This window comes from Rousettus aegyptiacus, unplaced genomic scaffold (assembly GCF_014176215.1).
Source record: "Rousettus aegyptiacus isolate mRouAeg1 unplaced genomic scaffold, mRouAeg1.p scaffold_m13_p_11, whole genome shotgun sequence".
Classification (NCBI taxonomy): Eukaryota; Metazoa; Chordata; class Mammalia; order Chiroptera; family Pteropodidae; genus Rousettus; species Rousettus aegyptiacus.
The window spans coordinates 40,113,098-40,129,761 of record NW_023416286.1 but is presented as its reverse complement, the minus strand read 5'-3'; positions in this window follow the sequence as shown (position 1 = coordinate 40,129,761).

Here is a 16,664-nt window from a genome sequence, read left to right as displayed (position 1 = left end):
ATACAAATAAGGTGGAAATAAATGAGCACAACTTTCTCAGATGGTAATGTATTTCCAAAGGTGTCTGTGGGGAGTCGGCAAGGATGTCATAGTTACTGCCTAATTTGTGCGCCTTTCTATAATCATTTCCATTTGTCTGAAATCTAGTTAAAGGCTACTACCTAATTTATCCATTTCTACATGGGGAACTATTATAAGAAAGCACTTTCTTTACAAAGCAAGATCCATTCTTCCCTATTCCCCAGAGTGAATTATCAAAGGTTAACTTATTTTTTAGACAGGTGCTCCATGCCACTGAACAGCTCAATCTGTGTTCTTTCATCTTCACATCTCTCACACTTTGCAATTCCTGTGCTAGTTCATTAGCTGTTCACAGTCTGGGGTCCCCCTTTTCTAGCAGGTTCTCCAACCCCAGAATGGTCTTGGTTTGGGCTTTCTTCTCTTTATGACTGCTTTTCTGTTTACACTGTAATAGCCAATGGGCGGGGGGGGGGGGAGATAGAGAGCTCATTTTTATTTGCAAACTAAGCTGCAATTACAATCCTTATTTTTGTGTTTCTGTGTTGCTATCGAGAGACTAATGATAGGTTTTAGGTGCCAATATCCTGAGCTATTTAAAGCAAAATTAATTAAAATTAAATGAAATTAGAAATTTTGTTCCTCGGTTATACTGGTGACAATTCAAGCGATCAATCACTGCATGTGATTAATTGCTACCTAATTGGACACTGCAGATCATAGAACACCTCCATCATCACAGAACGTTCTCGATGGCACTGCTCTCCTGGAGAGTCAAATCCTTCTGAACGAGAGCGTTTCATAGGCATCCTTACAGCCTAGGACATGTTAGGAACTTTGTCAAAAAGCAAACCTACCTTAACAAAAGTTCATCTGATACGTGAATGGCAGAGGAATGAGACTGATGAACTGGCAATGCTGAATTGCAAAACATTGAGATTTTCCAGTTAGGAAATAATCCACTTTACAGATCATAGAAATTACATTTAATTGACAAAACAATATAAGGAAGAAAATAAATAAATGTATGACCTCATTACTGAAAAGTAAGAGATTAAACCATTAACAGATACATGTCAATGACTAAACAATACTTCAAGTCAGTAAAAAAAGAAATGCTATCAGAAAGCACATAATTGGGGTGGCTGCATAGTGCAGTGGTTAGCACGTCTGATTTGCACACAGAAGGTCCTGGGTTTGTGCCCCAGGTGGAGTCACGGACCATACCCTGGGTATGCCAAGCCCTGGGTGCATGACGTGAGTGTGTGGGAAGGGAGGCCTCACCTTCAGAGATATAGTTCTTAAGGGGAAACAGCAGCATCCATAGGTCAGGGATGGAAGGCATGGGGGAATTAAAGACGAGGGGAAGCACATAATTAATTGGTGGGTAAATTATATTTGTTATACAAGAAGTCTTAAGAATGACAGAGTGGATGGGCACATGATCGTTGAAAAACTTCACAGAGGAACCAAGCCCTGCACATCCTTTTGATATGACTTATGTCACTGACACCTTCTGATTACGGTTGAGATGTGTGGTGGTGATCTTCCTACAGCATTATCAATAACCATTTCATCACTCAGCAAGATTTTAGAGATCTGGAAGCTAGACTGCTTCCTGTGTAATTCTCAGAATTGAATGCTCTGTTGGAAAAGACCCTCTTTCCTGATGAAGAAATCCCATGTTCTTCAAAAGATTATGGTGGCTCTGTTCTCCTGTTAGGGCCAGTGAACCAGTCTTCACCACCCTTAACCTGGGTTCTCTGATCATCACCACAGAAGCCCTGGCCTGTCTTTCAAGAGTCCCACCCTTCAGACATCATGGAGACTACCTACTCCCATATGAGATTTAATTAGCTCCTGAAATGGAAGGAGGGGTTAAGAGCTGATTAAAGAGCTTACAGAAAATAGATATGATTAGGAGAGTAATCCTCTGGAAACCCAAGCCCTCAGGAGATAAATCCTGCTGGGCAGATTGTACTCTGGCAGTCACCACCGCTCTTGCATAACTTATAGCAAGAGGTCACACTGGAAAATACCTCCAAGAAGTGGTATCCCATGTGGAGACAACTTAAGGGATAGATAGAAACACATACAATATATCCTTTCTCCAAAAAGAAAAACTAAAGGAGTTGTTCTCCACCATTTCATTCATTTCATGAAGAAACAAGGCAGGAACACAGTTTTTTCTAGATAATATTACATTAAATTAAATTTTTTACCAACAAAGTAAGCAACTACTCTGACAAACATATTATTCAAATTTTAGTGTTGGAATCAGAGTTAGCAGAAACTACATGGGAGGGGTGGTGTGGTCTCATTGCCATCTTTAACATTTCTATAAATGTTTAAAGTGGCTTCAGGGGGCAGATGAGCACGCTAATTCCTAGAAGGGAGAAACGTGCCATTCAAGAAACTTTTTCTTTTCTCAGACTGGGTCATAATCCCAAAAGCATTAGCTTCCCAGAAACTTTCCCTGCCACTGGAGTTGTTAAAAGTGGATGGAAGCAGAGGGCAAAGGAGGGCAGAACTCCAATCAGCTTTGTGAGACCCTGGCAGCCCCATTTTTGCTTTAAGTTAACACAGTTCAAAACCAATCAGCTTCTATTACACAGGGCAGGATCTTGATGAGCTTATAACCTTATAAACAGTTCTCTAGAGAGACCTAGTGAAGTTATTTGAATATAATTCATCCAGGTCCATCACTCAGCTCACAAATCTCTCTGTTGATCAGGTTAGCAAAACAAGAATAGCATTCTCCTTTGTAGAAATCTTCCTCTAAGCTCTGCTAATTGTTTGGAAAATCCAGGGTTCTTTCAGAGTAAAAAAACATTAAAAATAAAAACATATATGATTTTCTAAGAACTAGGTATTTTTTACAAATTCTTCAAATAATTCTGTAAGTTAAGAGTATTCACATTTTATATATAAAGAAAGTTGAAATTATGAATATTAATATACTTTCCAAGTTATATAACTGATAAATTAAGAGAACTATGCTCAAATTTGTTATTATTGTTGAAAGGGGAGGTTCCTTCTAAAAAATCTACATAGTTCCCTTATATTCCTCTATAAAAACAAAGTTGTAAACAATATGGTGTCCAAGAAAGAAACTTCTAGTTCTTATGGTGGGAGAAAGTTAATGTAATGGTTTGATTTTTTTTAAACATGAATTAATTGATCATTTCCTACATGCTAGACCCTATGTGCCTTAGGAAGAAGGGGTCTAAATTTCTGATATCAAAGAAATGACACATTCATCTCTGCCACAAGTTTCAACTTAAGGTTCTCCAACCATTGTGACACTGATAGCCTGTCATGGGCTCCAATGAGACAAGGACGTGACTATCACCCTACAAAGCAATATGAGACAGTGATAAGGGTAACAAAAAAATAAAAAGCCAGACAAGTAGTCTAGCTGTCTTTACCTGAGGAACAAGGGAGAAAGAGAGTTCAGTATTGGGTAGCACCAAGGGCTTTCTTGTGAAATTTCTAGGATTTTCCATAATACATTTCTCATATTTCTCTAAATAAGTCTTCATTTTCTTTAGTGGTTCATATAAACAAGGTGAGATAGGACAGTAAAGTGGTAGTATACTAGGATTTGAATTGGGAAGAATCTAGATAGCTACCAAACTTAGTATACAGGAAGAGGGGCTTCACTTCTAGTTGAAACTGAAACTATTGGAAGTATTGTCCAAATATAGAATTATGGAATCAAATGATTATAAGCAATAGTTGTTATCATCATAATCATCACCATTATTGTTCTTCAGAACTTTTACAATAGTGTATTAGGGCAAGTATATCGCAGTTAAGATTTCTGAAGCCAGTTTATCACTAAGTGAAAATTTGATATCCTAAGCACTTTGAGTATGTTTCTCTCTTTGCTTTTACTGTTTTCTACTCCAGGATCTCCTATTAAAACTCGGCTAATTATCAGCTAACTATCAGTTTGTTATACAAGGTGACTTCTATTCTGATTGGCCTAGTATCTGTTATGATTATCTGGTACCTTTGCTATACACTTTGCCAAATATCATGAACATCTTCCCTGTTTAATGAGATATTTAATGTTTGACATGAATACTCTATACCTCTTAAATTTTTTTTAACCTCTGAATTTTTATCCTTTTAAGTCTTGTCTTGGTAATCTAAAAGAATAGTTTGGCTTGATGTTTCCGCCCACTAATTTAAACTTACATATTTAAATGTATGTAATCTGCAAACATTCTACTCATTACTCCTTCTATTTATTGTAATGCTATAACCACATTTCCAGAATTCAATTTCCAATAACTTAGATTCATACTCTTTCAGAACATTCCCATCCTTTCTTTTGCCCTCTCTTTCTCTTCCTCTCTCTCTCCCTCTCTTACTCGCTCTTTCATTTTTATTTCTATTATATTAACTTATATCTAAGAACTAAAATCGTACTTAATTTCAGAAAATTTTTTTCTTTTTATTTTATTTATATGATGATGAATGTTAACTACACCTATTGTGCTAATCATTTCACAATATATGTAAATCAAATCATCATGCTGTGCACTTTAAACTTATACAGTGATATATGTCAATTATTTCTCAATAAAACTGAAAAAAATTATATTTAGTTTACATTTATTTTATGTTTCATGTGTTAATGTTGTTTTCTTAATGATCAATTCTTGGTGGTGATTTCCAAGCTTCATTCATTTTCATAATAATTTTTCTCTCAACTTTTTTGTTAGTGAAGTTCCCATTTTTGTTGTGGGAGGGTATTTACTCAGCTTTGGGGAAAGATCTGTTTACCTGGCAGTAAACAAGGTTTCCGATTATACATTTGCCCCTGACATGGTGAAGGGCAGAATGAGGAGTAGGGCTGTGACCAGACAGGCTGTCCTCACAGAACTTGAGAAAGTGCATTGCCTTTATAGACCAGGTAGGTGAGCAAATATTCATGGGTTTTAATATGGCAAAAATTGATGGCTACTGTGGTAAACTGGAGTATATCATATCTACCTTCTTTGAAATAAGAAATATATAAAAACTTTTTTTTTTTTGCCAAATGAAATAAGTCTTCTGCCTTGATAAGGACTGATTCTACCTTAACTTGTCACCTGAATGAAGCTTGCTTTGTGTTATGCATGGAGCTTGCCTTCTGGGTATAGGATTTTCCTGTCCCTCTTGGCAGAAACAGTTTATACAGGACACTGTCCTACTTCTATAGCACTAGCACCTGCTCTGAGAATCTCTTGTGTCAGAATTCCTAATTATTTTTTGAGAAGTATATTTGACTTGTTTTATGTGAGGGCAAATACTAGTGTCTACTTATATGAAAATACATACTTGCCCCCAAAATGTTGGGTTTGGCCATGTCTTTCTTTAGCCATTGCAAAAGAAACCACATTTGCACAGAGGCCTTTTCAATGTATTTGTGCTATTTACTTACCCTCTTTTACTCCTTCATTGAAGCATAAGAAGAGCATGACCTAGGTAACTGCTGCTCCTTTAGCCGGAATCTCTGTAGACCAAGCAGATGTAACAGAACACCTCCCAAAGCCTAGAATAGAGCTACTGAAGACCTGTGAGCAGATATAGGTCTATATTTTATTGTAACAAAGTTAACTAATAAAAAATTTGGTACCCAAAATGGGTGATGCTGTTAAACAACAACAACAAAACTAAACTACATATATGTCATTAACTTTAAGGCAGAATAGATAATAGTAAGAAAATTGTTATAGAAGGTTAGAAAAAAAGACAATCCATGCTATTATAGAGGCAAACAGTTGATTAAATTGCCTCTTGCAATACCTTGAAAGTAGTCAAAATATCTGATAAACTCATGACTTTAGGTGATATAGTAGAAAGAGAGAATGTTGGTAGTTGGGTTCATTATATTATTTATAGTGTTTGAGAAGTTTCTATAAGAAAATAACGTTAGCTCAAAGAAAAACCAAAAAAATAGTGATTAATCAGTTTGAAATTAGGAACAAGGGGAAAGAGAGAAAATCCATAAATGTTGTCACTTGCAGAGTTGAATGATACAAACCCCTCTCCTTGTCAACCAGTCAAAGATAAAATTAAGAAGAGCTTTGAATAAGATTCATGAGATTGAGATCAAGGCTCAACCTCAGAGCAAAGAACTAACAAAGCCATGACAACTGAACCTCTTGTTAAATCCACTGATTGGATTATTTTGGCCCAAGATTATCCTTTCAGCTGATCAAAATGTTACTTATAACAGATACTCAGGGCATGTTCCCACAGACACCCAAGAAACTCAAAATCATATAAAAAACTCAGTCATATCTTGCAAAGAGTTGTGGATGAGGACATTTGCATAAGGAACTGATAGAATAAATATATATAAAAATAAACTAAACACAAGCACAAAGTATTTGACAAATGAGCTTTCAATCTGAACTAAAAGATATTGCAATTCTTTGAGATATAAAATGGCCCTTGGGTGCTCAAATTTTAGATAGGCAGAAAGCAGGCTGGAATGCTGCTCAGCCACCCTGAAGAGAATATTTCTAACACCCTTCTCAGATGCATCCAAGGAGAAAAATAAAAAAACAAAGAAATTCCCAAGGGCAGAGTTAAGAGCTAATGGAGCGGAATAGAACAAGGGGTTACTCCCAGGAGTAAAACTGGTGCCTAATCAGTTCTTTATCACCTGAGTCAGGGAACCTTGCTAAAGTGTCCTGCTAGGTTTCAGAATTGTTGTGGATCAGTGACTGCCTCTCATTCTTACCCTTGCTAGATATGTGTTTATGCAATTATCTTATTTCTGTTCCAAATTGTATATCGTTGTATGTTATGGGCGCAGAGATAACTTAGCATTTTAGGTCAGAGGCCTCTAGATCAAGAGGATCTATATATGGAATCTGTGTAAGGATTATCCTGACATCCTGAATTTCGAGCCCAATGATATATTTTAATGAGACTTTGGATTTCTTTATTGAGAATAAGGTAAATGTATTTTATATTTTGAATCAAGTGAATATTTGTAACTAAGAGGGAAGTCTGTAGTAGGTTTTATTATTAAATACTTACACCGTTCTCCTATCCTCTGTGGATTGGAGTATATTTCCTATCACATTGATTTGGATTTTGGTCATGTGAATTCCTTCGACAATGAAATATACCCTAATTCTAAGCATAGGCTTTAGAGGCATCACATGCTTCCACTCACTTTATTGAGCTTAAGTCTTTGGTCATGAAAACAGGATGCCTCAGATAGTATATGCTATATATTTACATAGAATGTGCTTTAGCCTGGGTCCCAGAATGAGAAAAAAATTGGAGAGGAGCTGAACCTAGGCTACACCCTAAGTGAAGTGTTCACAGCCAACCTTCATATACAAAAGCAAGAAATTAATGTTTATTAATGCAAAGCAATGAGATTTCAGATGTGTTTGTTGTCACAACAAAAGCTGGCCAATACATCAACCTACTTATCCATGGCCCATTCTTTGAATTGAATCCACTGAGTCCTCATTACAAGTTTCTGCCTTAAGATTCACCTTATTTTGAAGAATATTTCCCTTTGTTTACATTTTTAAGTTCCTCCTTTCTGTTGGATTTCACTTAATAGAATATATTTACGTCTTTAAGAAATCACTGTTTCAGTCTGGGGATAGCATTCTTTCATTCTTCCAGTATTAACATGAATTTATTTTTATATTTTTATTTATTCTGCATTTTTAAGGAATTTTAAGAGGAAGAAATAGTTTGCAAATTTAGTCAGTCATCTTAACCAGGCCCATTTGATAAGATGTTCTTTAATCCCATTGGTATTAGAAATGTGTACCCCACGGGAGAATTGTTAGATAAGGAAGACATCTCTTGTTCACGTGAAGGTTTTCAAGCCTTGATATAATGGTATTTCAACTGGGGAGAAGGGATGGTAGGTGTCAAAAATATCAGAGAGAATTCACATATTTTTAGGGAGCTTCATGGACCTACTGTGCTTCTCCAATAACCCCATTATGATCTGCTGACTCCAAACAAACTTCTCTGATATAGATACCCCAAGGTCCAAGTGATTTGATACAATTGATGGAACTAAGGGATTCTATCAAAATATAATAGCTATTATCCACTAGTTAAGGCATGGAAATCTTTCTGTTTTTATTGTGAAGCAATGAAATAATTTGAGATATAAAACAAAGATTTTTAATAAATTAATCCTAAACAAATTGAGGCAAAATATGCCAGGATTAGTAAGAGCCAGAGAGAAGTTCTCGAAGCAACCTAATGGCATGGAGGACCAGAAATGTTTTCTAGCTTATTGCTACTAGGACCTTTTACTCTAAGTTGTAGATATTCATATTATTCTTAAAGTTTCTTTGCAAATTATACAACTGTCCACCAAAATGTTTCTCTAGGTATTGTGTAGTTAGAAGCTAATAAAATTACAGGCTAGAAATGAACTTGCCAAATTCATATAGCATCCCCCATGCTAACAATTCCAGAGTTCTCCATTTGCCTCCTGCTCCAGTCTAGGTGCAATTAGTAAGCATGTTTTCAGCTTAGCATGTTTGGGGAAGCATTTATCTATTCTCCCTCTAATTTGCATGTACATGGACATTTGTGTGGCTTGAATTGTCATATTCATTCAGAAAACTCCTGGTTAATGTCACATTATTAACTCTATTGCTATCAAAACAAAAAAGAAGTAAACCAGGTGATTCCAAATCTTAGCCTTCTAGGATGCAGAGCAGTTTTTTAGTTTCTAAACAGAATTATTTACTTCTTAAATGTTCGAGTAGAATCAACAGTACTAGCACCATATGTGTCACAAATCAAGGCACAGTAACTGCAGTGACTATCCTCCAAGATGGCCCCCAGTGATCCCTCCTCTTGGTAGTCATCCACTTGTATAATCCCCTTCCACATTCTACCAGGTTTGGTCTATGTGATCAATATGATATGGAAAAAGTGATGGCATGTCATTTCTTCTCTCTCTCTTTCTCTATTTCATCACTTGCTCTGGGAGAAACCATATTGTGACCAGTTTTATGGAAGCAGCCACATAGGAAAGAACAAAAGGCCTTTTGCTAACAGCAAGGTGGCCATGTGAGTAAACCTGGAAGTAAATTGTATAGTCACAGTCTTGTCTTCAGAGACTGCATCCTTGGCCAATGATACCTTCATGAGAGATCTGAACCAGAATCACCCAGCTAAGCCACTCTTGGATTCTTGATTCTAAAAATTATCCACATTATTCTTGTGATATAATGAAAGTTTGTTATCTGAAGGTGACACATTTTGAGATTATTTGTTATGTAATAGATAACTAATATAAGGGGGGAGATGTCATGGAACATCTCTGTGTCTACTCTCCTTCTGTAAAATAATATAAAATAGTCTTATCTACTTCATAGAAATAGTTTCTAAATATAATAATTATTTGCATTTGGAATACTTGATTATTGAGAAAGAAAAATATTATTTAAATCTAAATTTTTATCACTCCTTATAGAAATCATTCATGCTATTTTTAAACTACCACCTCAGCAGTATCATAACAACTTGTTTGTAGAAGGAAAAAAACTGAGATTTTTTTAAGGCAACTAACAAAAATAATATGCATTTATCAATGTAATTACACTTTACTTTCTTCCACAAGGTAAAACAAAGGTTTTTGTTTATTTGTTTTTGTCTCAGATCTTATTATATTCAGACTTTATTTTTTAAATCATATTTGGTCCTCTGCAGGAAAATGTAGTATCAATAGGAGTAGCTTTACTTATCATGGGTCTTGAGTCCTAGACAACCTTTCATCCTATTGGAATACGTCAAGACTTAGTATCTTGATGTGGAAAAAAGGGAACCCTTGTGCACTGTTAGTAAGATGGCAAATTGGTATAGCCACTATTGAAAACAGTTTGGAGGTCCCTCAAAAAATTAAAAATAGAACTATCCTATGACACAGCAATTGCATTTCTGGGTATTTATCCAAAGAAAACCAAAACACTAATTTGAAAAGGCATATGCACCCCTATGTTCACTGCAGCATTATTTACAGAAGCCAAGATATGGAAGCAACCTAAATGCCCATCAATAGATGATTGAATAAAGAAGTTGTGGTATATATACATATATACACACACGCATATGTATATATGTATATATATACACATATATACTAATACATATATATACATATTTATATAGATATAGATATATAAAATGTAATATTACTCAGCAATAAAAAGCATGAGATCTTACCATTTGCAATGATATGGATGGACCCAGAGGGAATTATGCTAAGTGATTATAAGTCAGAGAAAGACAAATGTCATATGATTTCACTTATAAATGGAATCTAAAGAACAAAATAAATGAACAAACAACATAAAAACAGACTCCTAGATACAGAGAACAAACTGGTGTTTGTCAGATGGGAGGGGCCTTGGGGGTTGGATAAGAAAGGTAAAGAGATTAAGAATTATAAATTTATAGGTACGAAAATAGTTATGGGCATGTAAATTATAGCATAAAGAATATAGCCAATAATATTGTAATAAGTATTACAAGTGCCAGGTAAGCACTAGACTAATTGTGGGATCACTTTGTATATTGTATAAATATCTAACCACTATGTTGTACACCTGAAATTAATATAAAATAATATTGAATGTCAAATCTAGTTGAAAAATAAAAATTTTTAAAGGAAAAAAAGATAATGTCAAATTAGTTTTGTTTTGCCTTGATTTAATTAAAATAAATATCTATAGAATTTAAATATACTGTCTTAAAAGACAGTTGGAAAGTCTGCAGACAGACAATCTGCACTGGAGTGATAATTTTTTATGAGTCATGACTTCTTCATATAACCTTTCCTGACTTTGAAAGTGCTATGCTCTATTCCAAGATATCTCACAGTTTCTACAGCTTTTAATTGTTTGCCTGACATGTGATGGGTAATTATTTCATATGTGTCTCAATGACAGGAACACGTAGCTTTGCTTACTTGGGAGTGTCTTCTCTTTTTATGTCCTATCTAATACATTTTTATAATATAAATTTATACCATGAATATCTGTTTCTCTATTCTTCTAAATATACAATGACTTTTCCTTTCAATGCAGCATCACCTTGCAACTTTTCTGAAAACATTTCAAGCTAACGGTAGAAATCCAAATGCAAAACTTAATAACTCTTTGGTACTATTAATTCAAATATTAAAAGATAATGAAAAGGTAAATATATACATTCTATCCTTGTATGTTTATAAATGCAGACAACAATTTTATCACAATGTGTATCTTAAGAGTGTTAAAATTTGAATGAAGTATGTTATAAATTGAGGAATTAATATAGTGACTGCCTACTCTTTAAGTAGCACTTTCATATATTGCTTTTTAAAAGCTTATCAATAGCCCTTCTGGGTTCCAGATGAGGAAACTGATGCTCATGACAGTGAAATAACTTGTTCAGGCATAAAGGATATAAGAGACCAAGTCAGAAATTAACTCTCATTTTCCCCCTCCAAATATTGTGCTCATTCTAGCATATACTGCTGCTTCTTAAATAATATTGATTTTACTGTAGCCTTTAGTCTGGTCCTATTTAAGCAATTTCAGTGAGAGAAAATTCTGTTTGTTTTTACCTTGGAACATGGAAAAGGATCTAGTACTTGTGCTTGCCATCTTGATAATCACTCTGTAACTGGGCTCACACTACTATGTGCAAGGCTTTCCTGGTAAAACTTCACACCTTTTCATTTAAAAGCTTTCTAGCCTTTGTTTCAGATAGCAAAGCAAAAACAAATAAGTCAAAGTGCTTACCAGCATGAAAATCTAAGATTTTTCTAGAAAATAATTAATTTTACTCATTAATACTCAAAAAAGTCAAGCGTCCAAAATTCAGGTTGCTGATGACAGGTATATTCTTTGAACATCTTACAGATGAGCTACTATTGTGCCTAAAAAAGTCTATACATATGAATGAGGGAGTGCTAGATACACGTGCATTTGCCCATGGAAGCACACATGTAATTAAAAAAAAATAGTTTTATTGCCTTCATTCCCAGGATCTCTCTCCAGTTACTTAAATAACATAGTTTTTAATTAAGGGGACTCTCTACAGAGGGACTGCATGATTCAAATAAGGACAAAATTCCACAGAGACACCTTAGTAATGCAGGGTGATATGTTGGTTATAACTATGGAAACCATTTTTCAAACTGGCTGGCTGCTGCTTCATTTAACATTCTGGTCAATCTAAACCTATTACAAAATCTATGTTATAGATCTTAATTGTCCCATAAAAAATGAGGTTCAGTGGAAACAATTCTTTTGGAGGATGATTAAAATTATCACATGCCATTCAGCTACAATGGGGGACTTTTGTAATTTTGGTGTTCAATTTGAAATTTTATGGTGTTCTCTCTTTGTTTTAGACTAAAACCTTATTTTTCTGCCTTGATCAAAAATGCTTATTTTTGTATAATTTCTCACAAAATAAAGAAAATGTCATGAAATAAAATAATTTATGTATAAATTATTTTGTTAGTAAATTACCAATACTTAAAAAAATCACACTATAAAAATTCATATTATCATAGTACCAGTCCAAAAAAAAAAAAATCGTGCTATAATTTGCAGAAAACATGTTAACTAGCTTCTGTTCCAGTTGAGGAAACTGAGTTCAGATAGTCCAAGTACTATATCACTCAACCACATATGTTTTTTAAGGTTGAATTTATTCTCTGTTTACATGTTTGGTAATTTCATCGAGACTTGTGGCTTCAAATATCATATGTACGCTACAGGCCCCCAAGTTTATATTTCCAGGATGTATCTCTTCCCTAAACTCCAGACTCATATGTCCACCTCCCTATGTGGCACCTTCTTTTTGATGTATAGTATCTCAAATTGATTATATCCAACATGAAAGCCCTGACTTTCCCACCAAAGACTGCTCCTCTTTCAGACTCCCCTGTTTTATTCAATGGCAATTGATTCTTCTAGTTCCTTGGACTAAAAACTATGGAGTCATCCTTGATGACCTGATCTCTCTCTTTCTCTATCTCTATCTCTCGGCAAATACCGTTAGCTCTACCTTCAAAATAGATAGGTGTTACCTCCATGGCTCCTAGCCTTGCCCATGTCAACATTATTACATAAAAATAGTTTCAGCAGCCTCCTGCTTCTACCTTTGTCCTTCTAAAGTCTGTTTTTGACACAACAGCTTAAGTGATTGTGTTAAACCTTAAGTCTGCTAATATCCCGCATCTAAGCAAAAACCTCCAATGGCCTCTCTTTCCACCCAAAGTAGAAACCAAAGTGCTACCCAGGCTATAGAACCTGTATCCACTCCTTGGTAGCCCTCCCCACACTACCACTGCTCTCTTCACTAATCTCTTCTACTGACTAATACTATTTATACTTTACTTACTCTGCTTTGGTCTCACTGGATATTTGCAGTGAATTCTTCAAATGTGCCAGGCAGGCTTCCCTATGATATGCACTTGCTTCACCCTGGAGCACTGTTCTCTTAAATGTTCATGTAGCTAGTTCCCTCACTATCTTTACACCAATGCTTCAATTCACTTTTTCAGAGGCCTTTGCTGACTACTCTCTTTAAAACTGAAATCCCAGTTCCAGCACTCCCTATCTCCTTTTCCTGCTTTATTTGCTTCTCTTATTAGAGTAAAACCTCTATAAAGGCATAGATTGTGTCTATTCTGTTCAACAATGTTTACAAAGTACAAATGACATTTTATGGCATATAGAATGAGTTCAATAAATAATTGAATGAGTGACTGAATAAATGAATGAATGCTTTTGTTAATTGCTAGTAATCAATCAATACATTAAAGGCTAAATAAAACATCAGAGCAAGATGCCCTCACTTATCATATATATATATATATATATATATATATATATATATATATATATATAAAACTCAACAGGAAATGTTTTTTAGACATGAATGATTGTAGTTCATTAGTGACTTTTTGGTTATTTAATGATTTAAAGGCTACAGTATTATGTAAAAGATTTTTCCATAGTTAATGTCACTCAGAACCATATGAATTAGTAGGTTCTATTTTTAAGTGAAAACTATCAGGAATTATCTTATTTGACATAGTTTATAATGATGTTGTAGACAGTAGATGGGATAAGATGGTGGGTTTCTGACTAATATTCTTGGTTGCAGATTAGAGGAACTATACACATTTTTCTAATATATTTATCTCTAATAAAGGACTGTTGCATAAATCTGCTCAACATTTGCTTACGATCACTCTAACCCTAACCTCCACTTAAACAGTTTATTCATGTGACTTTTAATGCATCATGTTGCAGCACTTATGCAAGCTGTTAACTTATTTATAAATACAGGAATTTAAGTAACTACGAATAAGTTGTGAGGTCTTTTATGTAGGGAGTGTGCTCTGTAAGACCAAAGACTCAGTACTCAGTGGATAGCTGGTTTGATCGAAAGCCAATCAAAGTAAAGAGTAAATATTTACTTAAGAAAACTATGTCAATTCTTTGTGTCTATAAACACAATATAAAATGTTTCCTTAATTTTATCAGCTTAATACAATGCTGGGTTAGTGCTGTCCATTCTTCAGCACAAATTCCCAGCGGGCAGGACTTCGACCATTGAACTTTTCTCTGAACAGCAGTATGTTCAAGGGCATGCTTAATAAATGCCATTAGACAATGATTGTCCATGTTTAATATTTATTGAGCACCTATAGGGACCTTGAGACCTTGGTCCAGGATGAAAAGCTTTAAAAAAGCCTGTACCTAATTAAGAAAAACATGGTCCCCACTCCCAAGAAGCTTATCTGCTAAAGCAGGCAACACTGATGTGGGTGCATAGAGAAAATTAATTTTTTTAGCTTAGTGCAGAAAACAGCAAACCACCTTTATGAAATTGCAGGATTTATCTCCTTCTCTCTTAAACTTGTTTTCTTGGCGAGAGCCTCATGTTAAATATCTGGCAAAGAATTAAGGTAGAGGAGCCTGGAAAAAGGACAAGGGGATGAGGTAATGAAGAAAAGGGATGATAACAGATGGCAAGGCAGGAGGCTATATGGCCTGGGGGGAAGGAGCACTTAGGGAGGAAATAGGATTTCTGTAAGCACTTGCTGTGGTTTTATATTTTTTAATAATTATAATATACCATCATCATCATCATCATTAATTAACATTTAATTTCAGCTTACAAAGGAGACCAAATAGGAATGAATCAGACTTTGGTTTCCTTTCTTTTAGGCATGTTAAAAAGCACAGCTGTGATAGAGGGCAGGATTGGCATGAATTTAAAACATAACAGTTTATTAGAAATGGTTTCATAATGCATCCATATTTATACTGCCAGAGATGAGAGAACTGAGAATAAACTGGGTAATCATTATGTACTATATAGTTCTGTTTATACTTCCATTGCAAAAATTAATATTTGTTTAGCCTATTTTCATTCCATATCTTGAATATAACAGGGTCAGCACAAAAAAGTTTTGGTTATGTGTGGAATATACATCTACTTAATATAATAAAAATGTTTGTTTTATACAGAACTTTATTATTAAACAGGAAAAGAATTTTATTTTTCAATTTATGTGTTCCAAAAGCAATTAATAATACTTGTCTTATTAATTGCTTTTTTGTCTTTAACTGTGTGATAATTTTATTCCTGGTTTCCCAGTTTAGGATGACGGTGGATCAGGGAGATAAGACTAAGAGTCAGTATAAGCTAGCGGTTACCAGAGGACTATAGACTAGTGGTTACTAGTGGAGTGGGAGAGGAAGGGGGAGGTAGTTGGGGTAAAAGGGGTCAAATATAGGGCTTAGGGGGAGGGTGAAGTGGGTAAGACAAAGACAAGATTCTTTTGTCACACAAATTCTTTGGAATGATGAAAATCCTTTGACTGTGTTTGGCTTCTTTGTTGCTGGTTCCTTTGTTAACTGTTCCTACTTTTAATTTTACCTTGCAGTCAAGTTCTAATCTACCTGAACTTCTCTCTTAAAAGCCACCTAATATATTTTTTTAATCTGATTCACCTAAAAAATATGATGTCTCCTTTCTCTGACGTCTTTTAACATTTAGATGCTTCGTTGATATTTGTTATATCACACTGTGCATTATTATTTTTGTATTTATCTAACTTCTCTTAAATAGAATAGAAGCTTCTTTGGGACAGGACTTATTCATCATAGTGTATCCTGAAATGCTTATTACCTAATGCCTGCATCTAATCAGAAGTCAGTAAAATTTTGCTGTTACATTTGTAAATGTGGAGGAAAATGCCTAGCTATAAACACATACCTGGAAGGCCATGTGTGCCTCCATCCTATTTCATACCTGAGTCTGGCAGGGAGATAGAAATAAACACCTCTCTATATATTTTGAAATTTACATAAATATTTTACTATAGGAATTTGTAACTTTCCTCTTTTGAACGATTGCATTCACATAGTGAGGGTCGAGATGCAATTCTATTTGAATTTCACGTGCATTATAGATCTTTCTTTCAAATTTACCTTTTATTCTGTGATAAGCTAACATTCTAGATCTGATTGTTCACTCTCATTTCAGGCAATATTGTTGACATGAGGTTCAGTCATTTCAAAATATTTATTCAGTTTTTAATTTGTGCTAACCCTTATAAGGTATACAGAAAC